General features: G+C 44.5%; 1 protein-coding gene across 4 annotated transcripts in view; it reads left to right on the forward strand.

Moving 5' to 3' along the window:
* Positions 1-4,100: 4,100 nt before the first annotated feature.
* The window catches only part of STXBP6 (syntaxin binding protein 6), a 235,146-nt gene continuing 212,459 nt past the window's right edge, over positions 4,101-26,787 (forward strand). For 2 of the 4 annotated variants that reach the window (XM_040968847.1, XM_040968846.1), the window contains exon 1: positions 4,101-4,377. The gene's annotated coding sequence lies outside the window, so the exon portion shown is untranslated. Of the gene's footprint in view, positions 4,378-17,727; positions 18,258-26,787 lie in introns of those variants that run through there. The other 2 variants (XM_040968845.1, XM_040968843.1) reach the window with 1 other exon arrangement.

The raw sequence follows: 26,787 nt of genomic DNA on the forward strand, positions 1-26,787 counted from the left end.
AGGAAGAAAATTTGAGAGAAAGAAGCAAAAGAAAGAAGAAGGGAGAAAGAGAACACTGATCTGTAGCTTCATTTCCTCAAATACAATAGCCAGCATTGTGCCAGGGCTGGGGTTGGGAGCTGGGAACTCAACTCAGACCTTGCACATAGCCAGCATTGGATCAAGGCTGCAGTAGGAACTGGGACCTCAATTCAGGTCTTGCACATAGGTGCAAGGGATCCAGGTACCTGAACACTCAGTACTGTCTCAATGGTCTGCATTAGCAGAAAGCTGGACTTAGGAGCCAGCCCCAGGTATTGAACTGTAGCACTTTGATGTCGCTTTGCCTTGTCTGCCAGTGGTCTAAATGGCCATCCAAGAATCCTGAGGGTTTTTTTTTGTTTTTTTTTTTTTTAAGGATAGGGAACCACACAGAAGCCATATGAGATGGCTTATGTAACTGAGGCCACAATGAAGACAATGAAAGCAGTGAATGGAAAAAGGCCTAGTTGCTTATCAAGGGAAGGAAGATGCAAAAAAGCATAGAAAGCAGTTAACAATTTTTTATTTACTTCAGGACCAACCAGAGCAAGTGCTGAATTCACAAAGAGGAAATTTCTCTTTGTTTCCTGACCTTTCTGCATGGAACTGTGCCTAGGACCAATATGAAATGGTACCTTCACAAATTATAAACATTAGATGAATTTCTTCCAAATATAATTTCGTGACACAGATCTTTTGAGACAATGAATACTATTCCAAATGACTTAAAGAGGGGACTCTTCAAACTCTGAAGATTGAACCATATCAACCTCCCAACATGCAGTAGACTATGATCAACAAAAATGGCATTTTCATGACTCAACATAAAAGTTGACAAGTTGGTGATTTTCTGGTTTTTCTGCCTAAGACCACATAATCAGAATGAAAAATTTGAAAAGCTACTAGCTGTACTAAGTAGTAGAGAGATACTTATAAAATATATATACTTAATAGATCTTGAAGACACACAATGACACATGAAGCTATAGTATAAGTGACACTCTTAAAAACAGTTATAACATCCAAGTCCCTGGATCAAACTCTTTGTTCATATGAGTTCATTCCATTGTTATGTAGACAGCATCTGTAAACCTAGGCAATCTAAGCTATCTAAATCTATGTTGAAGGTCGAGGTTCAGAGTAGGTAGTATGGAATTCAAGGCAACGCTAGGAAAATTCAAGTGTTTCCTGAATCACTTCATGCTCATAAGGAGGATTATGCAACATGACATTGTGCCCTTACCACTTATGTCATAGGGAAGATGGTTTTTATAGTTTTCCTTTTTGTCCAGAATATCATTTTCAATATCCCTAGCCTGGCACTTATTATTTGTAGTACTATCATTATGGGGGTGGGGCCATGAGAGAGATAGAGTCCCCTAAACGCTTATAACAGTTGGGGCAGGGCAGAGGCTGGTTTCCCACGAGAGGCAAGTCCCCAATCACATGAGCCACCAGCACTGCCTGCCAGGTCTGCATTAGCAGGAAGCTGGAGTCAGGAGCTGGAGCCAATAGTGGAACCAGAAACTCAGATGTGGAGTGTGTGTGTTGGCTGCTAGGCTAAATACTCACCTCCTAACTTGGCATATAGTCTGTTGCAGTTCCACTATTTCATAATTCAACGTCAAGAGGGGGAAAATACTCTGGTTCTCATATGCACAGGGTGTTCTGTAACTACACGTAAGAAATAGGCAACAACAGTAGTTCTTTGAAGGGAAATTTACTTTTCCCTGTACTGCAGGTTTTTGTTTTTTTTTTTTTGCATGCATTACTTACTGATAAGAGTTCAAAAATACAAGTAATTTAAAATTTAAGCAGACAAAATATTTTACTTTGTAAAAGCACGGGACTCCTCCCTGTGTAAATGTTTACATCCTGTTCTTCTTTCCAATCTTAACATGATTGTCATTTAAAAATTAATAATAATTCTTAGGAACTGTAGGAGGTAGAACATACAGAAAATTTGTTTATTTAAATCTGTAAATATTCTATTTTTTTTTCTGTAAATATTTGTAGCTATCTGTTATGTGATAGGTCTTGGACCAAGAACTTCCTCCTTTCTATAAATTCTGGAAGGCTTCCGTGTGTAAACATGCAGGCGCTTTTTTTTTTTTCTTCTTTGAGAGATCTGCATGCTTAAAATGTTTCCCGTAGATAAGGAGTGTTCTGTTCCACGCATGCAGCAAGGAAGGGCCCAGGTGTGTGGCTGAGGCCGACCGAGGCCAACTACCTGCACAGAGGGAGGGATTCATCTTGCCTGTATTTTCAATATAGAGAAAGAGAGGATGTCAGGGAAGATTATGGGCCAGAATTTGTACAGTATAGGAATATCTTGTCAAAACTGCTCACTTACCCAAAAGTGATCCCATCATTCTGTAACCAGCACCCCCAAACATTCAAAGAATGTGCTAAATCAAAGCTTTCTTCTTAAGATGGCTTCGATAAAGCAGCAGGATTTCCTTGTTTTAATTCAGATCTCATATAGATGAGATGTGGGTGTGAACAATCCCCTCCATTTGCCTCAGCTCTGAATGTTTTCAAACCCTTTACACCTGTAGGACTTCTCTGCGTTCTCACACACATGCTGTGGGAACTGCCCCAGGTGAGAAAAGTCAGCGAGACACGAGGGGGTGGAGGCCAGCTAAGGCAAAGGCGGGGGTTTAAAGCAGGAACCCAGCAGTGCTGGAGTGCTGGCCGGCACTCAGCAGGGATCACAGCTCCCGCTGCAGAACACGCTGGCTTTATCAGGTAAAGTACTTGTGTCTTTCCTGGAAACACCACAGCCAACCTGCCCTTGGTCTCCCGTTCCGTTCCTCCTACTCGCTGTTCCCACCCCACTGTCCTGGCTCTGCTGCCTCGTCCCAGAGTCCAGCTGTGGTTATGTCACTGCGAGCACTGGGCATCCCAGGTAGTGCCTGAGAAAGCAAGCACAGGCTCCTCGTTGAGGCCCTGTGCTTTAGCTCTCCTCGGCTGCTCAAATGCAATTGCTCATTCTCACCTCTTCTACTCCAGTCAAATAGACTTGGGCACCAGTTACCTAACACTGGCCTGGGAGAGAGCAAGACATGTAAGGGGTCCACATTATGTTTGCACACTTTTTTTTTTAAGAAAAATAAAACTAAGGCTAAAAATGCATGGCGAAAAACGTCAAAGTTGCACAGAGTCGGTGTGACTGTTACCTGAACAAGCTGTCTGCCCCGCTGGCCTGAGGTGCTCCTTGGATCACACTCTGGGACCACTCTGGGTCCTGTCCAGCACCTTCTACCCAAACCACAGGGGGACACCGATAGGAGTACCTCTGGGCTAAAAAAAAAAAGGCAGAAATCTTTCGCTCAATTTGGCTGGGGCTGGGGAGAAGGAAGTACCCACACGTGTGGTTCGGTGGATGGTTTGTTCAGACTGTTTTGAGGGGGAAAACAAAACCCACGAAATTTGTTATCAAGATTTAAAAATATATGGCTATTTTCCAAGAAAGTACACATTTGTGTTCTCTTAAAAAGATCAGAATTTCCAGAAAAATGAAGTCCGAAATTTTAAACCCTAGTCGCAGGCATTAGGATGTAACAGCGGCCCAGCCTGGAGAACTCTGTCCACTTCGCGTCCTCCTAGCTGCCGCACTCATCCACATTGCCCGCGGGGCTCCGTCAGCGCCCGGAGTTTGCCGCCCTAGGCGTGTAGGGACGGGTTGCCACGGATGAAAAACCCCTCTGCTGCTGCCGCTCGCTCTTGGCTGGAGAACAAATGTTCCCGGGTTGCCCTTTCAAATAGTCTTGCGGAGGGGCTCACAGAGGCAGCCCACTCTTCACCAGCCTACGAACTTCTCACAACCAGTGAAAACTCTGACCCGTGTCTCTCCTGCCCCGGAGTTTACGCGCTCCCGCCCCAGCCCCCTGCTCTTGGCTCCTTCCCTCTGCCCACCTCTCCGACGCCGCGTTCTGCAGCCCCTCGGGGGGCGGCTTCACGACCCCCCGCTCCTGCTCTTTGCCGGGGGCCGGGGTGCTCGGGCTCGCCCCCGGCGCCACTGGGCATGCTCAGAGGCGGCCGCGGGGGCAGGTTGGCTCGGCGGGCGCTCGCACTCGGCGGCGGGCCGGCGGACGCGCGGCTGCAGCTGGAGCTCAGGCGCCCGGAGTTGGAGTTGCCGCGAGTTTCCTCCCCCCTCACTGCTCCCTCAGCGCGCGCGGCAGCAGGAGCCGGCGCGGAAGCCGCCAACCTCCGCGAGCCAGGCAGCAGACTCCCGGGCGGGCCAGACTGGTCCGGAGCCCAGAGCCCGAAGCCGGGCAGTCCTCAGGGAGGAGCCTCGCCGGCTGGGACGCGTGCCCTCGACTGGTACGACCCGGGCACCAGCCAGGCAGCACGGTAGGGCCAGGGCGTGGGGAGCCAGGCGGGGACCAGGCCCGAGGGGGGCCGTGAAGGTGCAACCGCCACCGCGGCTGTTGGGGCGCCAGCGCCCCGTCGGACACGGACGGTCCGGGCAGGGGCCGGCCAGGCGCCGGGAGAGATGCTTTAAGTTGGCGGGGAGCGGGAGAGGGCTCGCGCCCGGACGCAGCTGCTTTGTGCGCGTGGTGAGGACTCGGTTCCCTGGTTTTCTCCAAACCTGAGACTGGTTGTGCGGGCAAGGACTGGGGGCAAGCCAGTTTTTTTTCCCGGGAAAGTTGAGGCTGGAACCCTTGTGTCCACACTTGTCCCCGCGATTGGATGGGCCCTGCGGGTGTTGCCTGGCGGCCTCCAGTGTCAGGAACCGAATGTGTCGCTGCGCCCCTAGGTTGAGACCCCGGACTCTATCCCCTTCCCCCACGCCCCACAGAAGTCTATGAGTCACCCTAATCTTTGCGAACCCCAGCGTCTTCTAGGAAAATCTTTGCTGCCAACACTGTGGCGGGCTCCTCTGACTGAGACTGCCTGCCCCCGAGCCGTTTAGTCTTGTGCGTTGCCCCCTGCCCCTACCCTTCGACGTGTTCAAGGGCGCCAGGTCTCAAATTCGCGCTTGCGGCACACGCCGAAATCCAACAGGGCGGGCAAAGTGGCTGCGGGGGGGCGGAGTAGGTGGGTGGCCACATTATCCCTCCAGCTTTTCCTTGGGACTGAAGCACCCCGCCGCCCACCCGGGCATCTTGGTAGAAGGCAAGACAAGGAGGGAGGGTTGAGGCAGGAGTTTGGGAATGGTGCAGTCTTTCTCCTAGCAGAGGGTCCCCTGGTGGTATCTGCCTTGGATTCTGGCCAGGGGCTTCTTAATGAGCTACCTCATATTTCTCTTAGCCTTCCTCTGGGACTGGGTGGGAAAGAATAGGGTGAATGTCCCTGCCGTGTCCTAAGCTAGTGCCCAGGCGGCCTCCGGATCCTGGAACTGGCCTTGTGCAAACAGCTAGGGAGGATGCCAACGGTTTCCACTGGCTTCACTTTTTTCACTTCTTGTTTTGAGTTTTTTGGGGCTTTGCCTGCACACGATTTAGAGCTACACTGTCTTAAGGGGTGGGGCGGGGGTGGGGCGGGAGCGGTAGAGAAGCTCGGAGGCAGTGAGCCGCTGTTTGCTTAGGAGGCTGCTAGTGGGAATTGGTCCAGAAATGATTATGCAGGCTAGAAATATGCCTCTCCCCGCCCCCCCTTTTTTTTTGGCTGAACACCTTGGCTTTGGGTTTATGTGTTAAGTTCTTAAAGGGGCACCCACATGCTGCTCAAGTACCGTGTGGCAGGGACTCGCCATTTTTGCTGCGTTTTTCTCTTGGCTTGTTTCTTGGGGATAGGTAGGCTGCCCTGGGGAGATGTAGCAGCTACATTGTGCAGGCCTAGTGCACTACTCAGGTGCCAGGGTTAGGCAGGTGGTGAGGTCAAGCTGCAGCTTCACAGCTGATGGACTCGTTAGCAGCCACTTTGGACTTGAGTTTCCTCTTTGTGAAATGGAGCTCATAGTGGTCTCATCTTCCTCTACTGCAGGGCTGTTGGGAGACTTGGAATGGATAATGGAATGAAAGTACTGGGAAAACTTGGAAACACATTTGCATTCTCAGTATTGTTTCTGTGCTCTTAGATTTTTCTTTTTTCAAATTAGCTGATCCTTAATTATAACAAGTCTACATTCTTCTCTCTTCCTTCCAACTCCTCATCAAAGATTGGTTGCTGGGGGTCTTTGGAAATAGCTATATAAGCCCTCCCTCACTAATCCTTACCACGGATCCACCTGTCTTAAGACTCCAGCCCTTCCTTTATTCCCAGGGAAGCTGCTGGTGTAGGTTAGGAGCCCACTGGAGCTTCCTTTCTAACTTCCTTATCAGTTTTCTGGGCCCTGGAATTGAGGTCAGCTGGGCCTTCATTTGAGACCTGAGATTGATGAAGTCAACAGGCCCTGGGAGGGAGCTCTCACACGGTTCCGATAGTGACCTTGAACCAGGGACTTGAGCATGTCATTTGTGAGATGAGCCTGTGAGATTCAAAGTAAATGCCAGTTGGAGGCAGTCATTGGTTGTTCAGGCAGGTTCCTGAACTCCCGTGTGCTGCACCTTCTCTGCCTGAGGCCTGTGGTTCTCCAGGGTGAACCTCACAACCCCCAGAAGCCTTGTTGAAGCTGACTGTTGGATTAGTGTGCTGAGTCTCAGACTCTGGATCTGGAAAGGGGTTCCAAGTATTTGCATTTCTAACTAGTTCCAGATGATACTAATGCTGCCAGTTTGGGAACCATCCCTACAGGAATCACTGTTACGGGATAAGACTATGGACAGGTGAGCTTTGTTCTGAAATACCATTATTTCAGTAGCTCACATACAGACAAAGCAGGATTTCTGAATGTTAGGAAGTTACTTGGTGTTTTTTTTTTTAATCCCAATACCTGTACTAATTAGTATCTGGTTTTGATAATTCTGATTGATCTTCAAATCAGCAAATTTGATAAAGATGGCATTTTCCCTGCTTTCAGGTTGTTTTATTTACTTGAAAGATAAAGCAGGAGCCAGATCTTCCATTCATTGTTTCAGTTGACCACAGAGGCCAGGTCTGGGTCAGATCAAACAAGGGAGCCAGGAGCTTCGACCAGGTTTCCCATATGGGCGACAGGGACCCAAGCATTTGGGCCGGTTTGTGCTGCCCTTCTCAGACACATTAGCAGGAAACCGGATCTGAAACTAAGTAGTTAGGACTCACACGAGCACTTGGAAACAGGATGCTGGCCTCGCAGGTGGCAGCTGTATGTGCTGTGCCACAGTGCTAGCCCAGGATTCTCCACTCTTTTATTTTTATAATATTTATCTTAAATTGACATTTAATACTTCTACATATTTCTGGTACAGCATGCTACTTCAGTGCAGTGATTACATGAGAGGAATTAGCATATTCCATCTCGAGCAGTCATTTCATTTTATTGGGAACAGTCAGACCTCTCAGTTTTGACGTATAGCCATAGTTACCCAGCTGGGTGAGACAACATCCAAAGTTAGTCCTATTCTACCTTTCCCTTGAGCCATTTACCATCATTTACTGCATCCCTTGTTTTCCCAAGTCTTTGGTTTCTGGGTCACTCAGGTGAACTGAGATGGGTAAGCCTTACACTGATAAATCTGGAGACTACCTGGTTTTCTGTTTTGGGGGGTCTTAATCACTTGTGGAAAGAAGATTGCCTATAGTTCTGGTGGTCTGAAACTTGGACTACAGATTGAATCCCTCAGGAAAATTTAAATGCGATGTATAGTAGTGTCTTATCTGAGTTAACAGCTTGCTGAATCCCTGGAGGAATGCAAAGTATACCCAGTGACAGACAAGCCTTGGGGTCAGACTAGACAAAAGTCCTGCCATGCCTCCTGCAGGCTGGTGATAGGCGTGGTGGCTGTGGCTCTTTCACTCTCCGAAGAGGAGGAAGGTTGGCTTTCCTGGGCAGCTGTGCAGTACCAACATGGGGCCTTACAGCATTTAGTTTATGCTTATGTATTGTTAGGGCTCAACCCAAATTTAAGGTCTTCAGCTTCTTGAGCCATGACCTGTACTGAAAGCTCAGTGTAACGTGTGTTTTAACATCTTTGCCTCAGTCAGGCTTAAGGAGGGCTCCTGATGGAACATCATGAAGTTTATGTAATGTGGCGCCCAAATGGACTTCATGGATGAGGGGCTCAGTCAGCACTTTAACTGGCTTTTGTGTTGAGGTGCCAACTGGAATTTCAGCTGACCTTCCTGTTTTATTTCAGTTTTCCATTTGTGCCTTAGTGTTAACATGATTAGCACTAGAGAAACCTATTAGTAAATCAAAAAACTATTCAAAAACTCAAGTGGGTCACTTAAATGCGGTGGTAGATAAAGCCACAACACCCAAACTGTCCTCTGGATATTAATCAGCACTTGATGGAGGCAGTCTTCCAGTTGTAATGCTTAAGATTCAGCAGCTTATTGAGACTGATGTCGTCCACCTAATAAGTGGGAACATTCTTATTTTAAAAGTCTTTCCCATAACTTGATGTTTGTTTTGGGTGTTACCCTGACTTTTTTGCTGCTGGGGATTTTTCCAGGGTGAGGAAACCTCTTATCAGCACAAAATCACCTGATGCTTTTGTTACCTTTAACGAGTCTATTGTGTGACAGTCACTGTGCTGTTTTCATCTTTGGCCATCACAGCTGTTATTCCTAGGTCACAACATTAAGTCCCATTCCTAGAACACTGTTCTCAACCCCCTGTGGAGAGAATGCTTTTAAACGGAAACCCTGGTTTATGCTGTACTAGCTCATTTATAACAATTTTTTTTTTCACATTTCAGCGTTTTCCAATCCAGATGGGTCTTAAAAAATATGAACATATATAATGCACAATTTCTTTTCCTTTGTCTATAACTTGCCGTGTTAGTAGAGTGCCATGCCAATTGATAGCATCCTAAAAAAAGGAAATATAATCCCTGAATCCAGTAGGAAATATTACTTCAACTCAGTACTGTGCAGCTGGTAGAATTGAGCAGCAATTGAATTAATCAGCAGTTCCTGGGGTGTTGGAAGGATGCTGTTGGGATGGATATTAGTAGGTGTTCTCTTGGAAAGGGCATAACAGTTTGGGAAGGCTTGCCCATTTTTTTTGCCTCTGCTGGAGTTTCTCAGCAGGCTCAGCATCATAGCAAGGAGTCTATACTACACTTAATAATATCAACAACATCAACCTAGTAGGATTTACTCAAGTCAGAATTTCTCTGCACACTGAACTTTGAAGCTGTGTGTGCATCTTTCAGAACTCCATTACTTAGCACATTTCAACAATTCTGATATGTTTAATGTGATCTATGGGCTTGGTTGTTTGACCTGATATGTCCCTAAAACATAGCAGCATTGATTGAATATGGATATTAATGAACAAACTGAGAAAGTGATTAGTGTTTTTATTACTTCAAACCAGAGAAAAAGGTTTTGATGGTTGTAAAGCAAGTTTCCAGGAAGGGACTAGACTGTGATCAATCTAAGTGATGGGTAGCATTTTTCTAGAGAAGGGGTGTTTTAGGCTGATGGTGTAACTGAGTAGGAATGTGAAAATTGCATATAAATAATTTTCAGAGCATGTGAGAAGTTAATGAACCCAACACATTGTGAGACATGGCAAATCTGTGCTAGTCACAGAACATATTGTTGAGTTCCTTCCTGAGTCTGTAAAGTCACTGAAGTAACAGGTGAGTTCCACTGAGGACAGGTGGGTGAGCTCTGGTAAGCAGGAGTAGAGACGCAACACTCTGGATGAAACCCAGAAGGGGTGGATGGGACAGAAAAAGATTGGAAATGCTGCTGGCCTCTGATCATAGTGGCTCCTGTACAGAATGAGTCATTAAAATGTCAGCTCGGGGAAAGAAAACTAGATAATTGGGAAAGAGCGTCTAGCAAGAGGCTTTTGATTGGAGTTAACAACAATAGCAAAAAGCCTCTTCCAAATAAGAGAAAGGTAAATAACCCAATTTTTAAAATGGGCCAAGGATTTGGATAGACATTCCTTCAAACAAAATAGGTATACAGATGCCAATAAGGATAAGAGGTTCAACAGCATTAGTTATTACAGAAATGGAAACTGAAACACAATGAGATGCTATTTTACACCCACAAGGATGGCAGTGATCAAAAAGATGGGTAAAGTAATACATGGAGGATGCAGAGAAATTGGAATCCTTATACTGTACCTTGCAGATGGGAATGTAAACTCATGCAGTGACAACAGTGGAAGTTCCTCAGGGTATTAAACATGGAAGTTCCTCAAGGTGTTAAACACTGGTTACCTACTGACTGGTTCCACTTTTAGGTGAACACCCAGGAGACCCAAACACATGCTCATATAAAACATGAATATTCATAACAGCATGATTCTTAATAGCAAAAAAGTAGAAACTATCTGAATGCCCAGCAACAGATGAATGGATAGACAAAATGTCATCTACACCTACAATGGAAAAAACCGTTCAGCTGTAAAAAGAACTGAAGGTTTGATTCATGGGCCAGCACGGATGTATCTTGAAAACATGCTATGTGGAAGCCAGTCACCGATGGTTTCATTAGGAAATATCCATAATAGGAGGATCTACAGTGATCTATAGTACCAGGGCTGAGGGAAGAGAGAAATGGGGGATGGCTGATGACGGGCATTGAGTTTCTTATTGAGGTCATCAAAATATTCAGGAATTAAATGATAGTTGCATAACTTCATGAGGACATTAAAAATATGAAATTGGATACTTTATAAGGGTGAATTTTATGGTGTATGGATAGTTTAATTTTAAGCAGTTGGAAGAAGGCTACTGTGGTTGAGGCCAAAGGAGTGTTAAATAAATCAGGTGATGGTGAGACAAGTCAAGAATAAACTGTCAGGTTTAGGTCAAATGGGGTGGAGGGGGGGTGAGGCTAGAGGAAGAGATCTGTATCATTTTTGAGTCTTCAATAATTCCCCTGTTCTTCTCTCATCCTAAAGTCCTTTGTCTGAATTTTGAGTTGTTGCTCTTGTGCCAGTAGGACCATTTCCATAGCACATGCCTTCTGATCCTGGGTTCTGCCTGCGTGTTTGGATTTCCTTTTGGAGACAAGCCCTGTGTTAGGCTTATTGTGATCTACCAGAGCGCCTGGCGATTGGGTAGCTCATGTTCACCTTCCCTCTTAACATTTGAGTGTGGGCAACATCGTAGTGTCACTCTGTGTGTTGTGTGTGGAACTCTGTCAAAATAACCAACTGGTCTAACTTTCTCCAAGTAAAATTCACACGGTCCTTGTGATAAGAGCATCCAAGCATTTGGGCCTGGGTTCATTTTGTTTAGTGAGGTTTCACATTACAGAAGCTGAGGTGCCTGTTCCCTGGGTAGAGACACTTTCTTCTCTGACAGTTTTTTTTCTATCAAACTCCTGTACAGAGTTCCTGGTCAGGGGTAGAGAGATTTTTTGAGTGCTGATTCCCATTCAGTAGGCAGTCACTGTAGGTGCTGGCATTCCATGCATTGCACTTAGAGCAGAAGCTGATCCAGCACAGAGAATGGGACAGAGCTGCGTGAGAAGAACAGCTCCCTCACATGCGTGGTGTGCAGTCCTGCGAGATAATTCACGTACAGGCCACAGTGTTCTTGGCTGTAAGATCAGGACACAGCTCACAGAAATGTGCCCAGCCTGATGCACTTGGAATGTTAAATGATTTTTGCCTTCTTCCAGCAAGGGTCAAGAATTCCATGAGGAGGATTTGAAGGGGAAAATATATTATGTGGGAGAATACTAAAGGGAGAAGGTTTTATTTGATGTTGTTTTCTTTGTTTTTGTTCATGCATGTGTGCTTGGGGTTGAGTGAAGGATGATGTGTGAGGATGAGTGAAAGAGAAGCGTGTGTAAATCTCCATTTGCTTATTGGCTTTCAGAGTTTTGGTGGAGTCTGTGCTGAGCCCAGATGGGTTAGGATCGCTTTGAGTCAAGGCATTGGATCTTTACTCTGCTTCTTTGGATGTGCTTTCTTTTTGAGCAGAACAAGGTTTCCTGAGCTGCAGATTCTGAATGGGGTATCTTTCCCATCTGGCCACCATCCTTACTGACTGAAGTGTGCCTCTGATAAAGGCAAGAAGTGACGAGAGCTACAGGTCCGGGCCTCCAGCTGCTGGGGATGAGTGAGCATGTTTGCTTCACTGTTGACTTTGGAAAACTGAAGCATGTCATTCGTTTACCTTCCCTGAGTCTGAACTAAATTAGGCGAACGGGGAGCTGCGGTTGACCGTGATTCTTCCACTTTGAACCTGTGTCACTCGTTTTCAGGAGCTTGAGCTCCCTCTGTAGATATTTGAGGCTCCAGAAAACCCTAGCAGGCCTGCCTGCCATGAGAGGCAGACAGGAGGGTATGGTGGGCTCCAGGGTGACTCTCCTAGGCAGTGAACACTAGTACTCTGCATACCTGAGTTAGGGAACTCGTGTCCTTACAGAATTAAATAGTTGAGGCAATACCTTACTAAGCAATACTAATTGTTAACTCTTAATAGCAAAGCCACAAGTGTAGTGATTCCAACAAGTTTGTGGTCTTCACAGGTTGAAATTCATTGCTTTTCACAAGGTAGGGATGCTATCCTGTGAACCTGTAAAACCCTGTTCTTCATTGAATTGGCAGGGTTGGATCTTTATCCGTCTGACTTTGAAGGAGATGAGATTGGCCACTTTGTTGCAAATACAGAGCCGAACATTTAAAGTTAGGTTGAACCAACTCAGATAATCAAAGATGTTTGAGTTGCAGCTGAACACAGGAGCCTCAAGGGGACTCGCTGTTCTTCCACAAGACAGCGGTGGAGTTCTGCTTGAATGTGGGAATGAGCTGCTTCCCAAGGCCAGTGAATGTGTGCTATGAACCAGTTGCTTCTGAAAGCGACTGTTGGGCAAGCTTGGTGAGATAGGGGATGTATCAGACTGTCTGGGATGATGCTGCCTCTCATGGTGTTTGAGAAGTTAATATTACTCTGGAAGAATTTAAATCCCTTCTTCATTAAACAGCAATAAGGAAGCTGTGTTGGTCTGAGAAGGAGCAGGAGGTGTAAAGCTAGGTGCTCTGGAAGCTAAGTCTTTTAAAATCCACATTCCTCTAGAACAATAATTTAAAAACCTTACTTTGAGGATTTTATAAGGAGTTCCTTTTCTCCAATTTAGTTATTGGAAAATGTGAAGTGATCTTTTCAGATCCTTTTCTGATGTTGGGAGCCACCCATGCACGGATTGAGCTCATTCTTTATTTCTGAAAATGAAATAGAGAAGCCTGAGCTTAGACACCTACCTTAGGAATGGCTCACAGTGTTGACCCCCACCAGAATGAACTCCTTTAAACACCAGGATCTATACTGAACAGTGCATGTCTGGTATAGTAATCAAGGTACAGTAGGCTGAGGCCAGCTCCGTGGTTTAATTGACTAATTCTCCATCTGCAAGCACCAGCATCCTGTGAGTGCCTACTGCTCCACTTCCCACCCAACTCCTTGCTGCTTACCTGGGAAAGTAGTGGAGGATGGCCCAAAGTCTTGGGACCATGCACCTGCATGGGAAACCTGGAAGAGCCGTTTGGGAGGTAAATTGGTAGATGGAACATCTCTCTTTCATTCTCTCTTCCCCCCCCCCCCCGCTGCTTTTCCACTAAAAAAGATAAATCTTAAAAAGTACAGTAAGCGAAGACTGGCTGGCTTTTTTCTGACAAGCCCCTTGACTGTCTTGTCTGTTAAGTTTGCTTTAGCATGCTACTTTTCTGTTTAACATTTACCTAGAGGTTATTGTGTGCAAAAACATGGAATACAACTCTAAGCACTGACCAATGACAGATACCAAGTCCTTTGCTCATAAAGGCAGAGTGCATTGGGAGACACTGCTGCTTATCCCCATGATGCAATTGTAAACCTGGGGAGAGAAGGGTCCATTGACTTCAAGATACTACAGTCCTTGGTGGCAGGTAGCTTTAGCACAGCTCCTTTTCTCTATACCTCAGCTCCCACGTGTAACCATCTTTCCCTGCACTCTCTTCACTCACTTCTCTTGGGTTGTAGGGAAATGAAACATATTTTTCTTTTTTTCCTCCTGTCCATCTCCCAGGCCCCTTCTTACTGCCTGCTCCCTGGTTCCAGAAAAATGTGACTTGAATTTGAAAAGCAGCAGGTATACCATCATGGCTTGTCTGCCTGGGCTCTGGCTCAGAGGGATGCCATCTGCACAGGAGCTATGGAGATGAACTCCACAACCTAGGGAGGGCCAAGACATGCAGCCCTAGGGCCCTGAGTATGTCAGGCTGCGTGATCTTGGTGTCTTCCAGTCCATGTCAGTCTCTTGTGTGTCCTGTGAAGCTGCAGATTCTGATTTACTGTGATTCCATGTTTCTAACAGGTGTGCAGGCAGGGTCCCAGGGCTGTCGAGGAACCAGAGTATATGTGAGGCCAAACCTGGGATTTCATGCACTGCCTTGCCTGAGAAAGGTCAAATCCCTAATCAGTAAGCCAGAGAGGCCAAAGACATCCAGAGCGACCAACATAAAAAAACTGCAAGTGGCGTAAAGACCTCAAGATGGTGAAGTCAGATTGGGAGAAGAACTTAGAGCAAAGGCCATTGGATCCCTCCAAAATGAAGAACAAGTCTTCTCACATGTTCACTGTCAGGCTTTCTACATTGGAGACATGGCTGTAAGAAGGGAAAGTCTAAAATCTTCATATTTGATTTGAAATGAAACTTCATAAAGAACTTCTGTTCCTGAAAATACTTTCCAGATCTCCCCAAACTCTTTTGAAGTCTCCCCCGAATTCGCCCTGCCACTGTGCATCTGCTGTTGCCTGTGATGACTTCATAAGAATGGTTGTAGGAATACTGAGAGACAGTTAGCAAAGCCCCCTGGTAGTGTCTCATTTGATTCTTTGATTCTTACACTCCTCCAGCCCCTCCCCCTTTTTAAGTAGATGTGTGGCATCCAAGGTCCAAGTCTTCCCCCGATCAGATTCACAAGTGATAGAGTTGAGGACAGGCCCAGAGGGTGGGTACATGGCCTTTCAGCCTGCTGCAACATGTTGGTGCTAGTAGGCAGTTTAAATGGTGTTTCCAGACTGACTTTGTCCAGGAGGAGTCATCTTGATGGGTTTATTTTTTCAGAAACATACTGTCTTGGGCTGGCGTTGTAGTCTAGGAAGTAAAGCTGCTGCCTGTGCTGCTGGTATCCCTTATGGGCACTGGTTCTCATCCCAGCTCTTCCTCTTCCAATCCTGCCCGCTTCTAGTGGTCTGAGAAAATCAATGAAAGGTGGCCCATGTGCTTGGGTCCCTGTTTCTCATGTGGGAGAACTGGAAAAAATTCCTGACTCCTGGTTTCAGCTTGGCAGTTGAGGCCATCTGGGTAGTGCACCAATGGGTAGCAGATCGCTCACAGTATCTCTTCCTCTGTCTCTAACTTTCAAATAAGTAAATTTTAAAAAATTATATGGACACTTTACTGACTTTTCATCTGAAAAGCACACCCATTTAATCTTAAACATTAGATTAAGCATCCCCAAACTTTCCCTCCTGTTCCCCTTTGGCTACTTCCTCCTCTGTAGTAGATCCTGTAGTAGGTTCTGACTTGCCACACTTTGGATCATATTCATTTAATCTTTTTTGTTTTGAGAGAGAGAAAAGAGACTGAGACAGGGAGAACAGGCTCCCATCCTCTGGCTCATTCCACCAATTCCTGCAATATCTGCGACTGGGCTAGAGCCAGTATCGCAGTCCAGGTGTCCCATGTGAGTAGCAGGAACTAACATGGAAGCCATCACCATTGCCTCCCAGAGCCTGTACTGATGGGAAACTGGGATCAGGAGATCTAACAGAAAATCAAACCCAAGCATTCCAGTGTAGGATGTGGCAGGTTTTTAAACCATTAAACTAAAGCCCACACCTCACTTCTATCTAAACTTGAGCTTTGCATAAGTGACTTTTTTTGTATTTTTCATCTGCTGCTTAAATTTTTTACTTTTAAATTTGTTTTTACTGGAAAGACAGATCAGATTTACAAAGAGGAGAGACAAAGAGAAAGATCTTCCATCCACTGGTTCACTCCCCAAGTGGCTGCGGTGGCTGGAGCTGAGATGATTTGAAGCCAGGAGTTTCTTCTGTGTCTCCCTCATGGGTGCAGGATCCCAAGGCTTTGGATTATCCTGTGTTGCTTTTGTAGCCCATAAGCAGAGAGCTGGATGGGAAGTACAGCAGCTGGGACACAAATGAGCACCCATATGGAATCCCAGCATGTGTAAAATGAGGATTTAGCCTTTGAGCCGTTATGCCAGGTCCTTTTGTATTTCATTTTAATGGACAAATCTGTGTTTTGCATACAAGATAAAGTGTTAACATGCATATATGGTGTGGAATGGCTAAATCAAAATAATTAACATTCACTAACTTACATACTTATTATTTGTGTGTGATGAGAATCCTTGAAATGTATTCTGTGAGCAGTTTTCAAATATTGAACACGTTGCTGCTGAGGTCTCCTCAGCTTACTCATCCTCACTGGTGTTTTCTGTCCATTGTACAGTTCCTACATACCCCAAGTCCCAGTCCCTGGGGATCGGCATTCTGCTCTGAGTTTATGTCTCTTATTTTCCTTTGTTTGTGAGACTTATCCATGTTGTGTATGCAAACAGTGGTTTATGTATGTGAGTTTGGGAAATAGCAAAAAGACCTTTCAAGTTACATTTCAATGATTAAGGAAGATGCTTCATGGGTGACATTTTAGAAATAAAGGTCATTATTTATAAGACTTGCTTCTAAAGGCATGGAGCTTCCTTACTTCGGTGAAAACCAAAGACATTAACAGAGAGCAAGAAGGAGCCCGTTTCATGATCTGCACAGCAGCCCAGGAAGCATGTGCTCTTTGGAGTATGTGCATTTTGTATATGAGCCATAGGCTTAGAGAACGGAGCATGACTTAGGAGTCAAGGCCAGAACTGCTCTTATCCTTTCCTTTCTCCCATTCTACCCTGGCTTTAGGACACAGATTGTTCCCACGTGTGAGTGCTGTAGCCCAGTGTTTGTGGGGCTTCTCTGGCCCTTCAGTGCTGTGCCCATCTCCTGCCAGGACTTGTGGTCTGCCCTGTAGGCCTTGCCACATCTGTTTTTTCTTCCTCACCTCTGAATTCCCCTTGATGCCACTTAATGATGTGTTTCCTGAATTTAGCAGTTTGTTTTTAACACCTTGAATCCTGCAGAGCCTTAGTCTTCAGGATAGAACTCTGGATCATGAGTGACCAAATAACTATATTTTGTATACAAATTTGAATTTTAGACATTTTCACACACCTTGGATTAAGTGAGATGACTGAAGTTTTGGGAAATACTCCTCTGTTGGGATATTCATGTTCATACCATATTCAGGTCCTATAGAGGATTGCAGAGCAGGCGTGAAGAACTAGGGGTTCCTGTGGAGCAATTGTATCTATGGATCGGAATCCTCAGTGTGGCCCCCTAAATCCACTTTTTTTTTTTCGTTGGAAAGGTAGATCAGATTTATAGACAGAAGGAGAGTAAGGAAGATATTCCATCTATTGGTTCGCTCTCTAAATGGCTGTAACAGCCAGAGCTGAGTTGATCCAAAGCCACGAGCTAGGAGCTTTTCTGGGTTTCTCACATGGGTGCAGGGTTCCAAGGTTTTGGGCCATTCTCTGCTGCTTTCCCAGGCTACAGGCAGAAAGCTAGATGGTAAGTGGAACAGCTGGGACATGAGCTGGCACCATATGATATCATGGCACTTGTAAGGTGAGGATTTAGCTATTGAGCCATTGTTCCAGGACTTAAACCCACTTTCTTATCAGATTATATTATCCCATTTACACGTGTAAGTTTTAGATGTCAAAGTTGGACTTGGCTGGTGGATGTTTTGGCTTATTACTCACCTCCTGCCAAAAGAAAGAAACATAAATTGTGCTTTGTATTTCAGGCTTTACTAAACTCTCCGGTACACTGAGTAAACACAGGTATAGATTGAGGTAGTAGTGAAGAACCACCCACATCCGTATTTTTTTAGTGGGTGTAACTGATGACTACTTCCTGGGATGTAGGTCAGGTCTCAATGTTGTCCCTGGCAGAGGTACAGTAAACATTGCCTCCCTATAGACAGCTGTTACACTACAGCAGGACTGGGGGAACTTTGCTGCCAAGGTTCTTTTGGGATATTTATAACATCATTCACTGGCCACACAAAATGATCAACTCAACAAGAAGCCTGCACTGGATTTACTGAATTGCCAGTACTGCGTGTGATTGCCTAGGCAGAACCAGACCAGCTGATTTCATGGGCTTCAGGTACAGCTGTCTAAAGGCACTTTTTTTCTGAGAACTTTTCCAAAGTTTTCTTTTTTAGTTTTTTAAAAAATAAGTCTCTTGGTTTGGGAATAAGAAACTTCAGGAAATACCCGAGGCTCCATTAACGGGATATTCATTGGGTTAAAAGTTGTGTATTGTGTTTTAAGAATGTGTAGTATGCTGGACACTGAGCTAAGGCCATTTGGTAGATTGTTTCAGTTCTGAGGTAGGTGCTGCATTTAACAAAATTAGAACCAAGGCTCTGAGAAGATGTCCCTTGGTCACAAGGTCACAGCTCATCAGTGGGACCCTGGAATAAAGACTCATGTTTGTCACCATACTGTGAGTGACTAGGGAATGTGGTCTGAATCTGGACTACTCCAGAGAAACTGGGTTTCAGAGGACGGATGATCACTTATTGGTGAGAAGTGCATCAATATGAGCAACTCGTACACTTAAAAATGCTCTCAGTTTAAAGAGAGGGATAGAAAAATTTATCAGAGCAGATTGTGAGAGAGAAAACGGATTCTTGGAGAGATTCTGTTGACTTTTAAAAAGGGGAAGAAAGCTAACAGCTTCCTGAAAGGGGTCTGGCCTCCTTTTGGTTGGGCTTGCGCAGAGAGGTTTGTACTTGTCAGGTAGTACTTGGTAGCAGTTTCACCTGGCATAAGCATTGGGGCAGATTGGTGGGTATTTCCCACACCTCCTTTCCTTTTATCAAAACAAAAGATGCAGGGCCAAGTTTCCATGTAAAATCCTACTGCTTCCCATGGCTATTTCAAGCCCTAGATGGAGGAGTATACAGATGTCTTCATTCTGTTTCGTTTATTCAACAGGACGCTGTGTCACAGTACTCAGAGTTGTTGGGGTGGAGATTCCAGGAGACCTCCAAGCACATGTCCCTTGTTAAAGATCAGAGATTGGGTTTTTTTTTTTAAAGATTTATTTTTATTATTTTTTTATTGGAAAGGCGGATATACAGAGAGGAGAGACAGAGAGGAAGATCTTCCGTCCGATGATTCACTCCCCAAGTGAGCGCAACGGGCTGATACTATGCCGATCCGAAGCCAGGAGCCTCTTCCGGGTCTCCCACGCGGGTGCAGGGTCCCAAAGCTTTGGGCCGTCCTCGACTGCTTACCCAGGCCACAGGCAGGGAGCTGGAAGGGAAGCGGGGCTGCCGGGATTAGAACCGGCACCCATATGGGATCCCGGGCGTGCAAGGCAAGGACCTTTAACCACTTGCGCCACCGCGCCGGGCCTGAGATTGGGTTTTATATGCTGCAAGCATATCTATTTGGTCTTCCTGAGTTATTTTTATCTTTTTTGTTGTTGAAGTTATAGATCTTTACATGTATTCATCAAAGTTCTTATTGTGTGTAATCATGGTGAGCAAAACTAGACAATTTTCTGACTGTATGGAACTTTAAGAAGGTAGCCATATGCTAAGTGATAGCATAGAAGTTGACAACTGTTGTAAGGACACTAAGGAAGGGACTTGACTTAGTTAAGAAATTGGGACAGATTACCCAAGGAAGGATTGATGAGCTGAAATACAAAGGATGAATAGGAGCTAAAGGAGGAGGAGATGGTATTTCAGAGGTTATAGGTATGCAAAAACCCTGTGGTGGAAGGGACCTTAGTATGAGTTAGAGATAGAAGATGTCCACAATAGCTGGGATGGAGGATAATGGTCACAAGACAGTCTTTTTTTTTCCCCAAGCGTAACAGGGGCTCCTAATATAAATTTTGTAAAGAGATTTAATTTGGTTGTAGTAAAGAGAACAGAGTATGGGAGAAAATGCACATGGGCCGGCTTAGAAGGTTTTGAGCTGTGTAGGAAGAGATTGTGATAGTCTGTAAAGACGGAGAAAATAGGGTAGATGGTTGGAGAAATAGATGGAAGGCAATGTGACAGGATATCATGATGGGTAGGACATGTGGGCTGAGAAAGGGCGACACCAGTGACAGCTGCTGTGTCTGGAGCTTTGCTTGGCTGGATGATGGCAGTGTTGTTCTGAGGGCATTGCCATGTCTGCTGAAAGAGTCGGTGGACCTTTTGATAGCAGGACATTTCACTCACTGAACTTTGAATCCTTATGATGTTACATATGGTAAGTACCTACTTAGCTTTGCTTAATGCATTTGAGAGCAGGAGTTTCTGTACAAGGATGGCATTTGTGCTTGGTAGGAGGAGTGCTCATTAGTGTCCCTGGGGCAAGAGTTCCATATTGTAATAGAATCTCACAGGCATTTAACGACAAAGGTGTGCTTTCAATATTCTGGAAGTATTTCCCAGTCAGTTTGAACATTTTAGCACTTTGAAATCTGTTTCTTTTCCATTTATTTGAACTTTAACTCTTCTGATTCTTAGTTTCTCCATATGCAGAATAAACCAAATAACAAAGTTCTGAAGTAACTTTAAGCTTGTATTTGATAGCATGGTGAAATATGAGGGTTTTACGATCATTGAAGCAATCCCTTGTAATCTGTACCACTAGTAGGAGCTATTGCTTCAGAGGGCACAGGCCCCATGGCAACAGTTGTCACTTCATAGATGTGGAATCCCTTTGAGTGCTTCTGCATAGATAAATATCAAGGGTTCTTTTTCAGTGTAATCCTGTAAAGTGATGAGTCAGTGAATGCAATTTTGGTTAGTGTGAGTCTAAACACTGAGGGAGATGTGAGTGATCAATGTTAGGTCTTTTTTTTCTGTTTTGGATATGAAGTCTTGGGCTGTTCAGAGTGAGTCATCACTCGGAGTTGAAAGTGTCTTGAGGCCCAGTGGTGTCTCTGTTTCTGTCTTCTGTATGGAGAGATATAGATGACGGGACTCGCTTCCAGCCTCCTGGAAGACCAGAGAGGATCATTCCTTGGTCGCTGGTGTCCCTGGAGGCAGCCCTCCCCAGGTACCTTCTCTGTGGCATAGGAAGCCCTCCTCTGCTGGGGACTTTGTTCAGATTGATTTGCCTGTGGTTGGTCTGTCGTCTTTGTATTTGCCTCCATTGTCTTAAGTAAGCCTTTTTTTATTTTTCCCATTGCTGTCATTTGAGTAATTCTGGAATACTAGTGTTACTTCTGTCATTACCGTTGTATTTTTCTGTTTCTACTCTCTTGGAAACTTGTCCTGGAAAGTCCACTTTATCTGGAACTAGACCAGTGCCATGGTTTAGTTCATCCTTTGTGGAAAGCAGGCATTGCTTAGGATGTACTGTGGGCCTAGGAATCACACTGTGGTATCCCTACTGTGCTGCTCCGTTGCCTTTAGTGTACTGGTTAGAAACTTGTTACCCTCTTAAACGGATATGTTGGGAAATAATAAAACATACCAAATTAACCTTGTTTGTCCTCTACATCAGGATGTGAAAGATTGAGCCAAAAATCCCTGGGAGATGTATAAGTATCTTTATAGGAGTCTTTCAGCAATGTTTTCAACCTCTGTCATTTTTACTTCATAAACTGACATTTGCATACAAATGAAAGTTTACTCTTGTGATATGAATCAAATAGATTTATTTGATTTTTAAAGCTTTTAAAACAGAAATGGAGATTTCATCTCTTTCTGTAAAGAATGTGTTCTATGTATCTTAAAATGCATTGTTTTGGTACAGAAGAAAGCCCTAAATGTTTAACCCCTTTATCTTTTTCTGCTGAATTCTCATCTTTTGATATACCTCTTGTGTACAGATGAGACAGTTAAGGAAACTGACCTGGGCACTTCTGGAAAACAGTGGTAAATTCGGGACACTTAATTGCAATCTTTTGCTTCCTCAGCTTATTCTCTTAGAATTTATTTCCTATCTTTATGATAACCTTTATCCAATACAAGGAGAGAATGAAGCAATGCATTTGTCTTGTTCTAAACTTAATGTAAAAGTTGTGTGGTTCTATAGTACTTTTTGAATTTGGCCATGTCATTTGTGTGCAGAAATAACTAATATTGAAGTGTACTGGTATTTTATGATGTCTATTCTGGCCACATTTCCATTAGGCAGACAGTGAATATGTGCTAAAACATACTATTCCTTCTCTGATGTCTTAGTCTCTGTCAGATATGACTCCTTGAATTTGTGGCTTTTCCCCAGAGTTGATGTAAGAAATCAGAATGTGTTCAGTTCTCATTTAGGTTATCAGGAAATGTCCATAACAGTTCATTTAAACATTTCTTAATTATCAATACATATTATCTAGCAACAGGTTTTTTTTTTTAAAGAGATGGGAGCCCATGAGTCAGTTCAGACAGGTCATGGCAGTTTCAGAAAGCATGAGGACTCCAGCTTTAAGTGCTCCCAAGTAGGGGCTTGGAACCAGTAACCTTGCCAACTTTCGTGTGCCAATTGTGTAAGTAGGATATTGAAGGTATCTCTGTGATGGATGATCTAGGATCCAGCTCTTACCCTTTAAAAGCTGTCTTGGAAGTCAAGTCTCCTTGCCCGGTTCAGTGAGCATTTTGCTGCCTATGCTGCCTGGCCCGCAGGATAAGCCCTTGAGGCAACAGTGTCCTGTCCTCAACTCAAGGTCGTAATTCCTAATTGACAGAAACTAGCTTCTCAAAGGATGAGAACTGAATTAATACAGCCCACAGGATTTGTGGTAAGAATCAGATTGCCAAGAGGACGGTTGGAAATCATGCTGGGCAGACAGTAGCCAGGATCTCCTGGGGAGCTGCACAGCACCAAGGCTTCCTTGACCCACTTCGTTGCTCGAGGCCCTTGCATTTCCCTTTCTGTGGGGGTGGAGGCTGTCCTGGGCATCGTGGGTAGAACCTGGGGGACTGGGGCTGCTCAATGCTGTTTCTCCAGGGTACTGGACTGCACCATCTCTTTCCCAGCTCATCTTCCGTTGCCGCTTGATACTGTTATGAAGGGCTTGTAGAGTTCCTCCTCATCCACCTGCTGTCTTTGCATTCCTCTTTACATCCAGGTAAAGTTTGCCACCCCCCTGGATGCTGCTTGTGCTCAGTAAACTCTTGCCTGAGCTGGAGTTGATCTGTGCTACTGCTATACCCTCTGTAGCTCATCAGGCTCAAGTGTAGCTATTTGCTTACAAGTATAGACTGAAAACATGAGGGATTGGGCTGTGACTTTCACACTGGTATCCTCAGTGCTGTGAATGACATGCCCTAGGGACACCAAAGGGAATGAAACCCACTCTAAGAGAACTTCTGAAAAAAGCAGAGAGAATGCATCCCTTCCCTCCCCCCAAGGATACATCAGAAAGGCTTTGGGAATGAAGGAGGAAGTCATTTCTGTTACCAGAATACTGACAATGTTGTCTGGTAGAGATGAGAAGTGTGTGTTACCCAAAAGTGAGCAACTCTATACCAGTTTTCAGTGTGGACACTAAGTGTCCTTCCCATGGGATGATGTTTTTTTGTTTATGGGAGGGGGTTGGCAACACTGGAACTCCATAACTCCATAAGTTCAGGGAGCGTGTGTAATGACAGAAGAGAGCAACAGTCAATTGGCTTTCCTTTTTCAAAGTACTTGGATCTTCATTACAAAATCCAATTTCTTTTACATGATGACCCTTGGAGGTTATTAATGAGAAGATAAATTGAGTCTTTGAAAATGCCTGGCTCCCTCCCTGACATGTACTGAGCCTTCAGGAGGGTACATGGCATCAGCTGTTGTCACTGTTGGCTTCTGGTGTAAGACAGAATGAGGTAGTGACTCTCAGTAATGTTCTGAGACAAAGTTCTCCTGCTCTCTCAAACAAGTTATATATATAAAGTTCTATAATCACAAAATGGGTGTGTAGGAGCTTAGATTCGTGGGAAGGAGGAATATATATCCTCTTTCCTCTTTCAAGTTGGGTAATATTTGTATTCAAAATGGAAAGAACTTACGTATTTCTCAGGGAAAGCTTGGCTCCTGCTAGCACAGGTTTCAAAATGAATTTTTCACATGAAGCGTGACTTGGAAATCTTTGAGTGTTTGGAACAACATGCATGTCAACATTGCTAGCTCTTTTGATGTGGAATTAGAGGGAGGATGTGGGTTCTTCCTACTTTTTTGTGTGTAGTGGGGAAAATTTTATCTTGGCTCATGAATATACCATTGTTTTTGTAAGTCTGCTTCTATGCCCGCTGTTGAAAGGCCATTTCGCAATTAGGACCTGGAGTTCATTTCTTGCAGTATTTAGTATGTGTATGGTGATATACGCAGTCACTAATTCATTTCTCATTCTGCATATCACTGCATTTTCCACCTAATTTTTCAGCACTAAACTCAATGAGTCACAAATTAGTCTTAATGATTTTGATGTTACTACAATTGCCGTCGACAGTGACCGCTGTGTGTGCCATTGCCATTGGAGTATTGGTTGCTGCTGTTCGTGTGACTATTACTGTTTGTTGCCTAATTGTGGGTCAGTCTTGCCACATGAAATTTCTGAGAAAACAGGAAAAGGAATGTGAAAGAGCTATTCATACTCACACAAATAAGGTAGGAAGGATCCACTGTCCCATAATTCTGAAATCCAGAAGGCTGGGAAAGCTCTCATAATCCATTTGGTAGTAACAGCTGACTTGAACAAAGGCAAGTCTGTTCATATGCTTAATTTGTCTCATTCAGTAGGGATGATTTTTAAATTTTGATTTTGCAAAATTGTTCCCATGTTTGAGCATGGAGTGCTGACACAGACCCTTCAGGGAGCACAAAGTTTCTTAGCATATTACCTGTCTAAGATGTCACATTTCAAAACACACCTGGACTTAGGAATTTGGGATAAAAATGCGGACCTTTAGTGTTTTTATTCAGTCTCTAAGCCTGCTTTCAAGTTTATAATTTTCCCTTGTTTTCTCCTCAGACACTATCTTTTGGTGGCTTGCACATATGGAACTCTCTTGCCTCTCATTCGAGGAACACTTGCTGAGGTGCTGTTCATAACATCAATTATGAAATATTGGAGAATAAGCCATGGGGCCAACATCATGGCACCATGTGTTAAACTGCAGCTTGTGCCACTGGCATCTCATTTTAGAATGCCAATTCGAGTCCTCCCATCCTGCTTCCTACTAATATGCCTGGGAAGGGCCCAAATACTTGAACCCCTGCCATCCAGATGGAGTTTCTGGCTCTGGCTTTGGCCTGGCCCAGACCTGGCTCTTGTGATCACTTGCAAGAAGGAACCAGTAGTTCTCCAGTGCCTCCCTCTCTCCTTGTTGCTCTGCCTTCCAAACAAATAATAAATAAATCTTAGAGAATAAGATACTTGGTCCTCCTTGCCCTGTGGAAGTTCAGAATCCCATGCTAATATGGGAGGGACTGTGAGAGTGGTCTGTGGAGTCCTGGGCTTGGCAGGATAATCACAGCCAGAAGCTCCACCAACAGTGCTAAGGCAAGAGGAGTGGAAGAAACTGGATCTGGAGGCAGTTGTGTATTTGCTGTGTTCTTTGAAAAGGGAAGCCAAAAGCTGAGCTCCTGGGGAGCCAGTTTCTGCAGGACCCTATCCAAAAGCTGAAACAGATGAGCATGTCCCCTGGGGGGAAGGCATCTTGAAACACGACACTAGCATGGTTGGATGTATGATTTGGGGAGTGTCTGACATTATCTTAAAGGCCTCCAGAAGGAAGTCATGGTGATGTTCTGGACAACAAGAACAGGACATTGTGTTAGTGTCCCTAATGCTTAGCATTATGTAGTGATTTGGGGCTTGCAGAAGATTTTTCCTCTGCCTTAGTTTTTTTTTGTAGTAATACCCCCAAGGCATGAATAGAAATTAGGCGAGAACCTTCTCAGAAGTAATTTTTCCCATGGTCATACCTAGCAGCTGTCTGCAACACATCTCTTAATTGTTGGTGCAACTCAGCTTGAACATGATGTTGAAAGATTTTGCTAAGTTTTTCAGTTACTAAGAATATTTAAAAGTAATCAACCACCTGGATTGTTTTTATTTTTGTGTGTGTCATTCATCAGACCATCACCTATTTCAGGATATCAGTGTTAAATTTGATGGTAGACACCAGTTTGTTGAGCTGTTTCTTCCCTGGAGCTGGTGCAGGGCCAGGGAGAAGGGCTGTGCACAGACAGGGAGAGTGCATCATTTCCCTTATTATGTATGTCATCATCACACTTTAAACTTATGCAGTTTTTATTTAAAACACCACTGTGGCTGCTGTAGGGAATACAAAATGTGAAACAATTAAATTTGAAAGCCTTCTCATGAATTAAGCCTATGTGTCTCATCCACATACCAAATTTCTTAGCTTTTGCTACATTTTCTCTTTAATGAATGGTAGGTGTTGAACTGCAAAAGCGTCCTCCACAGGCTGAATGGAACCGGAAGGCTCCCACGTTTGCCTTGCTTTAGTTCTTGCAGTAATTAAGTACAAATTGGCATTTTGACTAAGAAGTATTTTTAAAACAAAACAACAAAAGCATTATTAGTGGGCATAAGTTATAGATTACCAGCAATAACACTTGATGAGCAAAAACTACCTTTGTGAATCCTATTTAAAATCAATAGTTAAAACTGTAAGTTTTTAAGCCGGTATGCCCCTTCCTGAATAAGCAGTGAAATGGGTGATGCA

This window comes from Ochotona curzoniae, unplaced genomic scaffold (assembly GCF_017591425.1).
Source record: "Ochotona curzoniae isolate NIBS_2020 unplaced genomic scaffold, NIBS_Ocur_1.0 scaffold_4701, whole genome shotgun sequence".
In the NCBI taxonomy this organism is placed as follows: Eukaryota; Metazoa; Chordata; class Mammalia; order Lagomorpha; family Ochotonidae; genus Ochotona; species Ochotona curzoniae.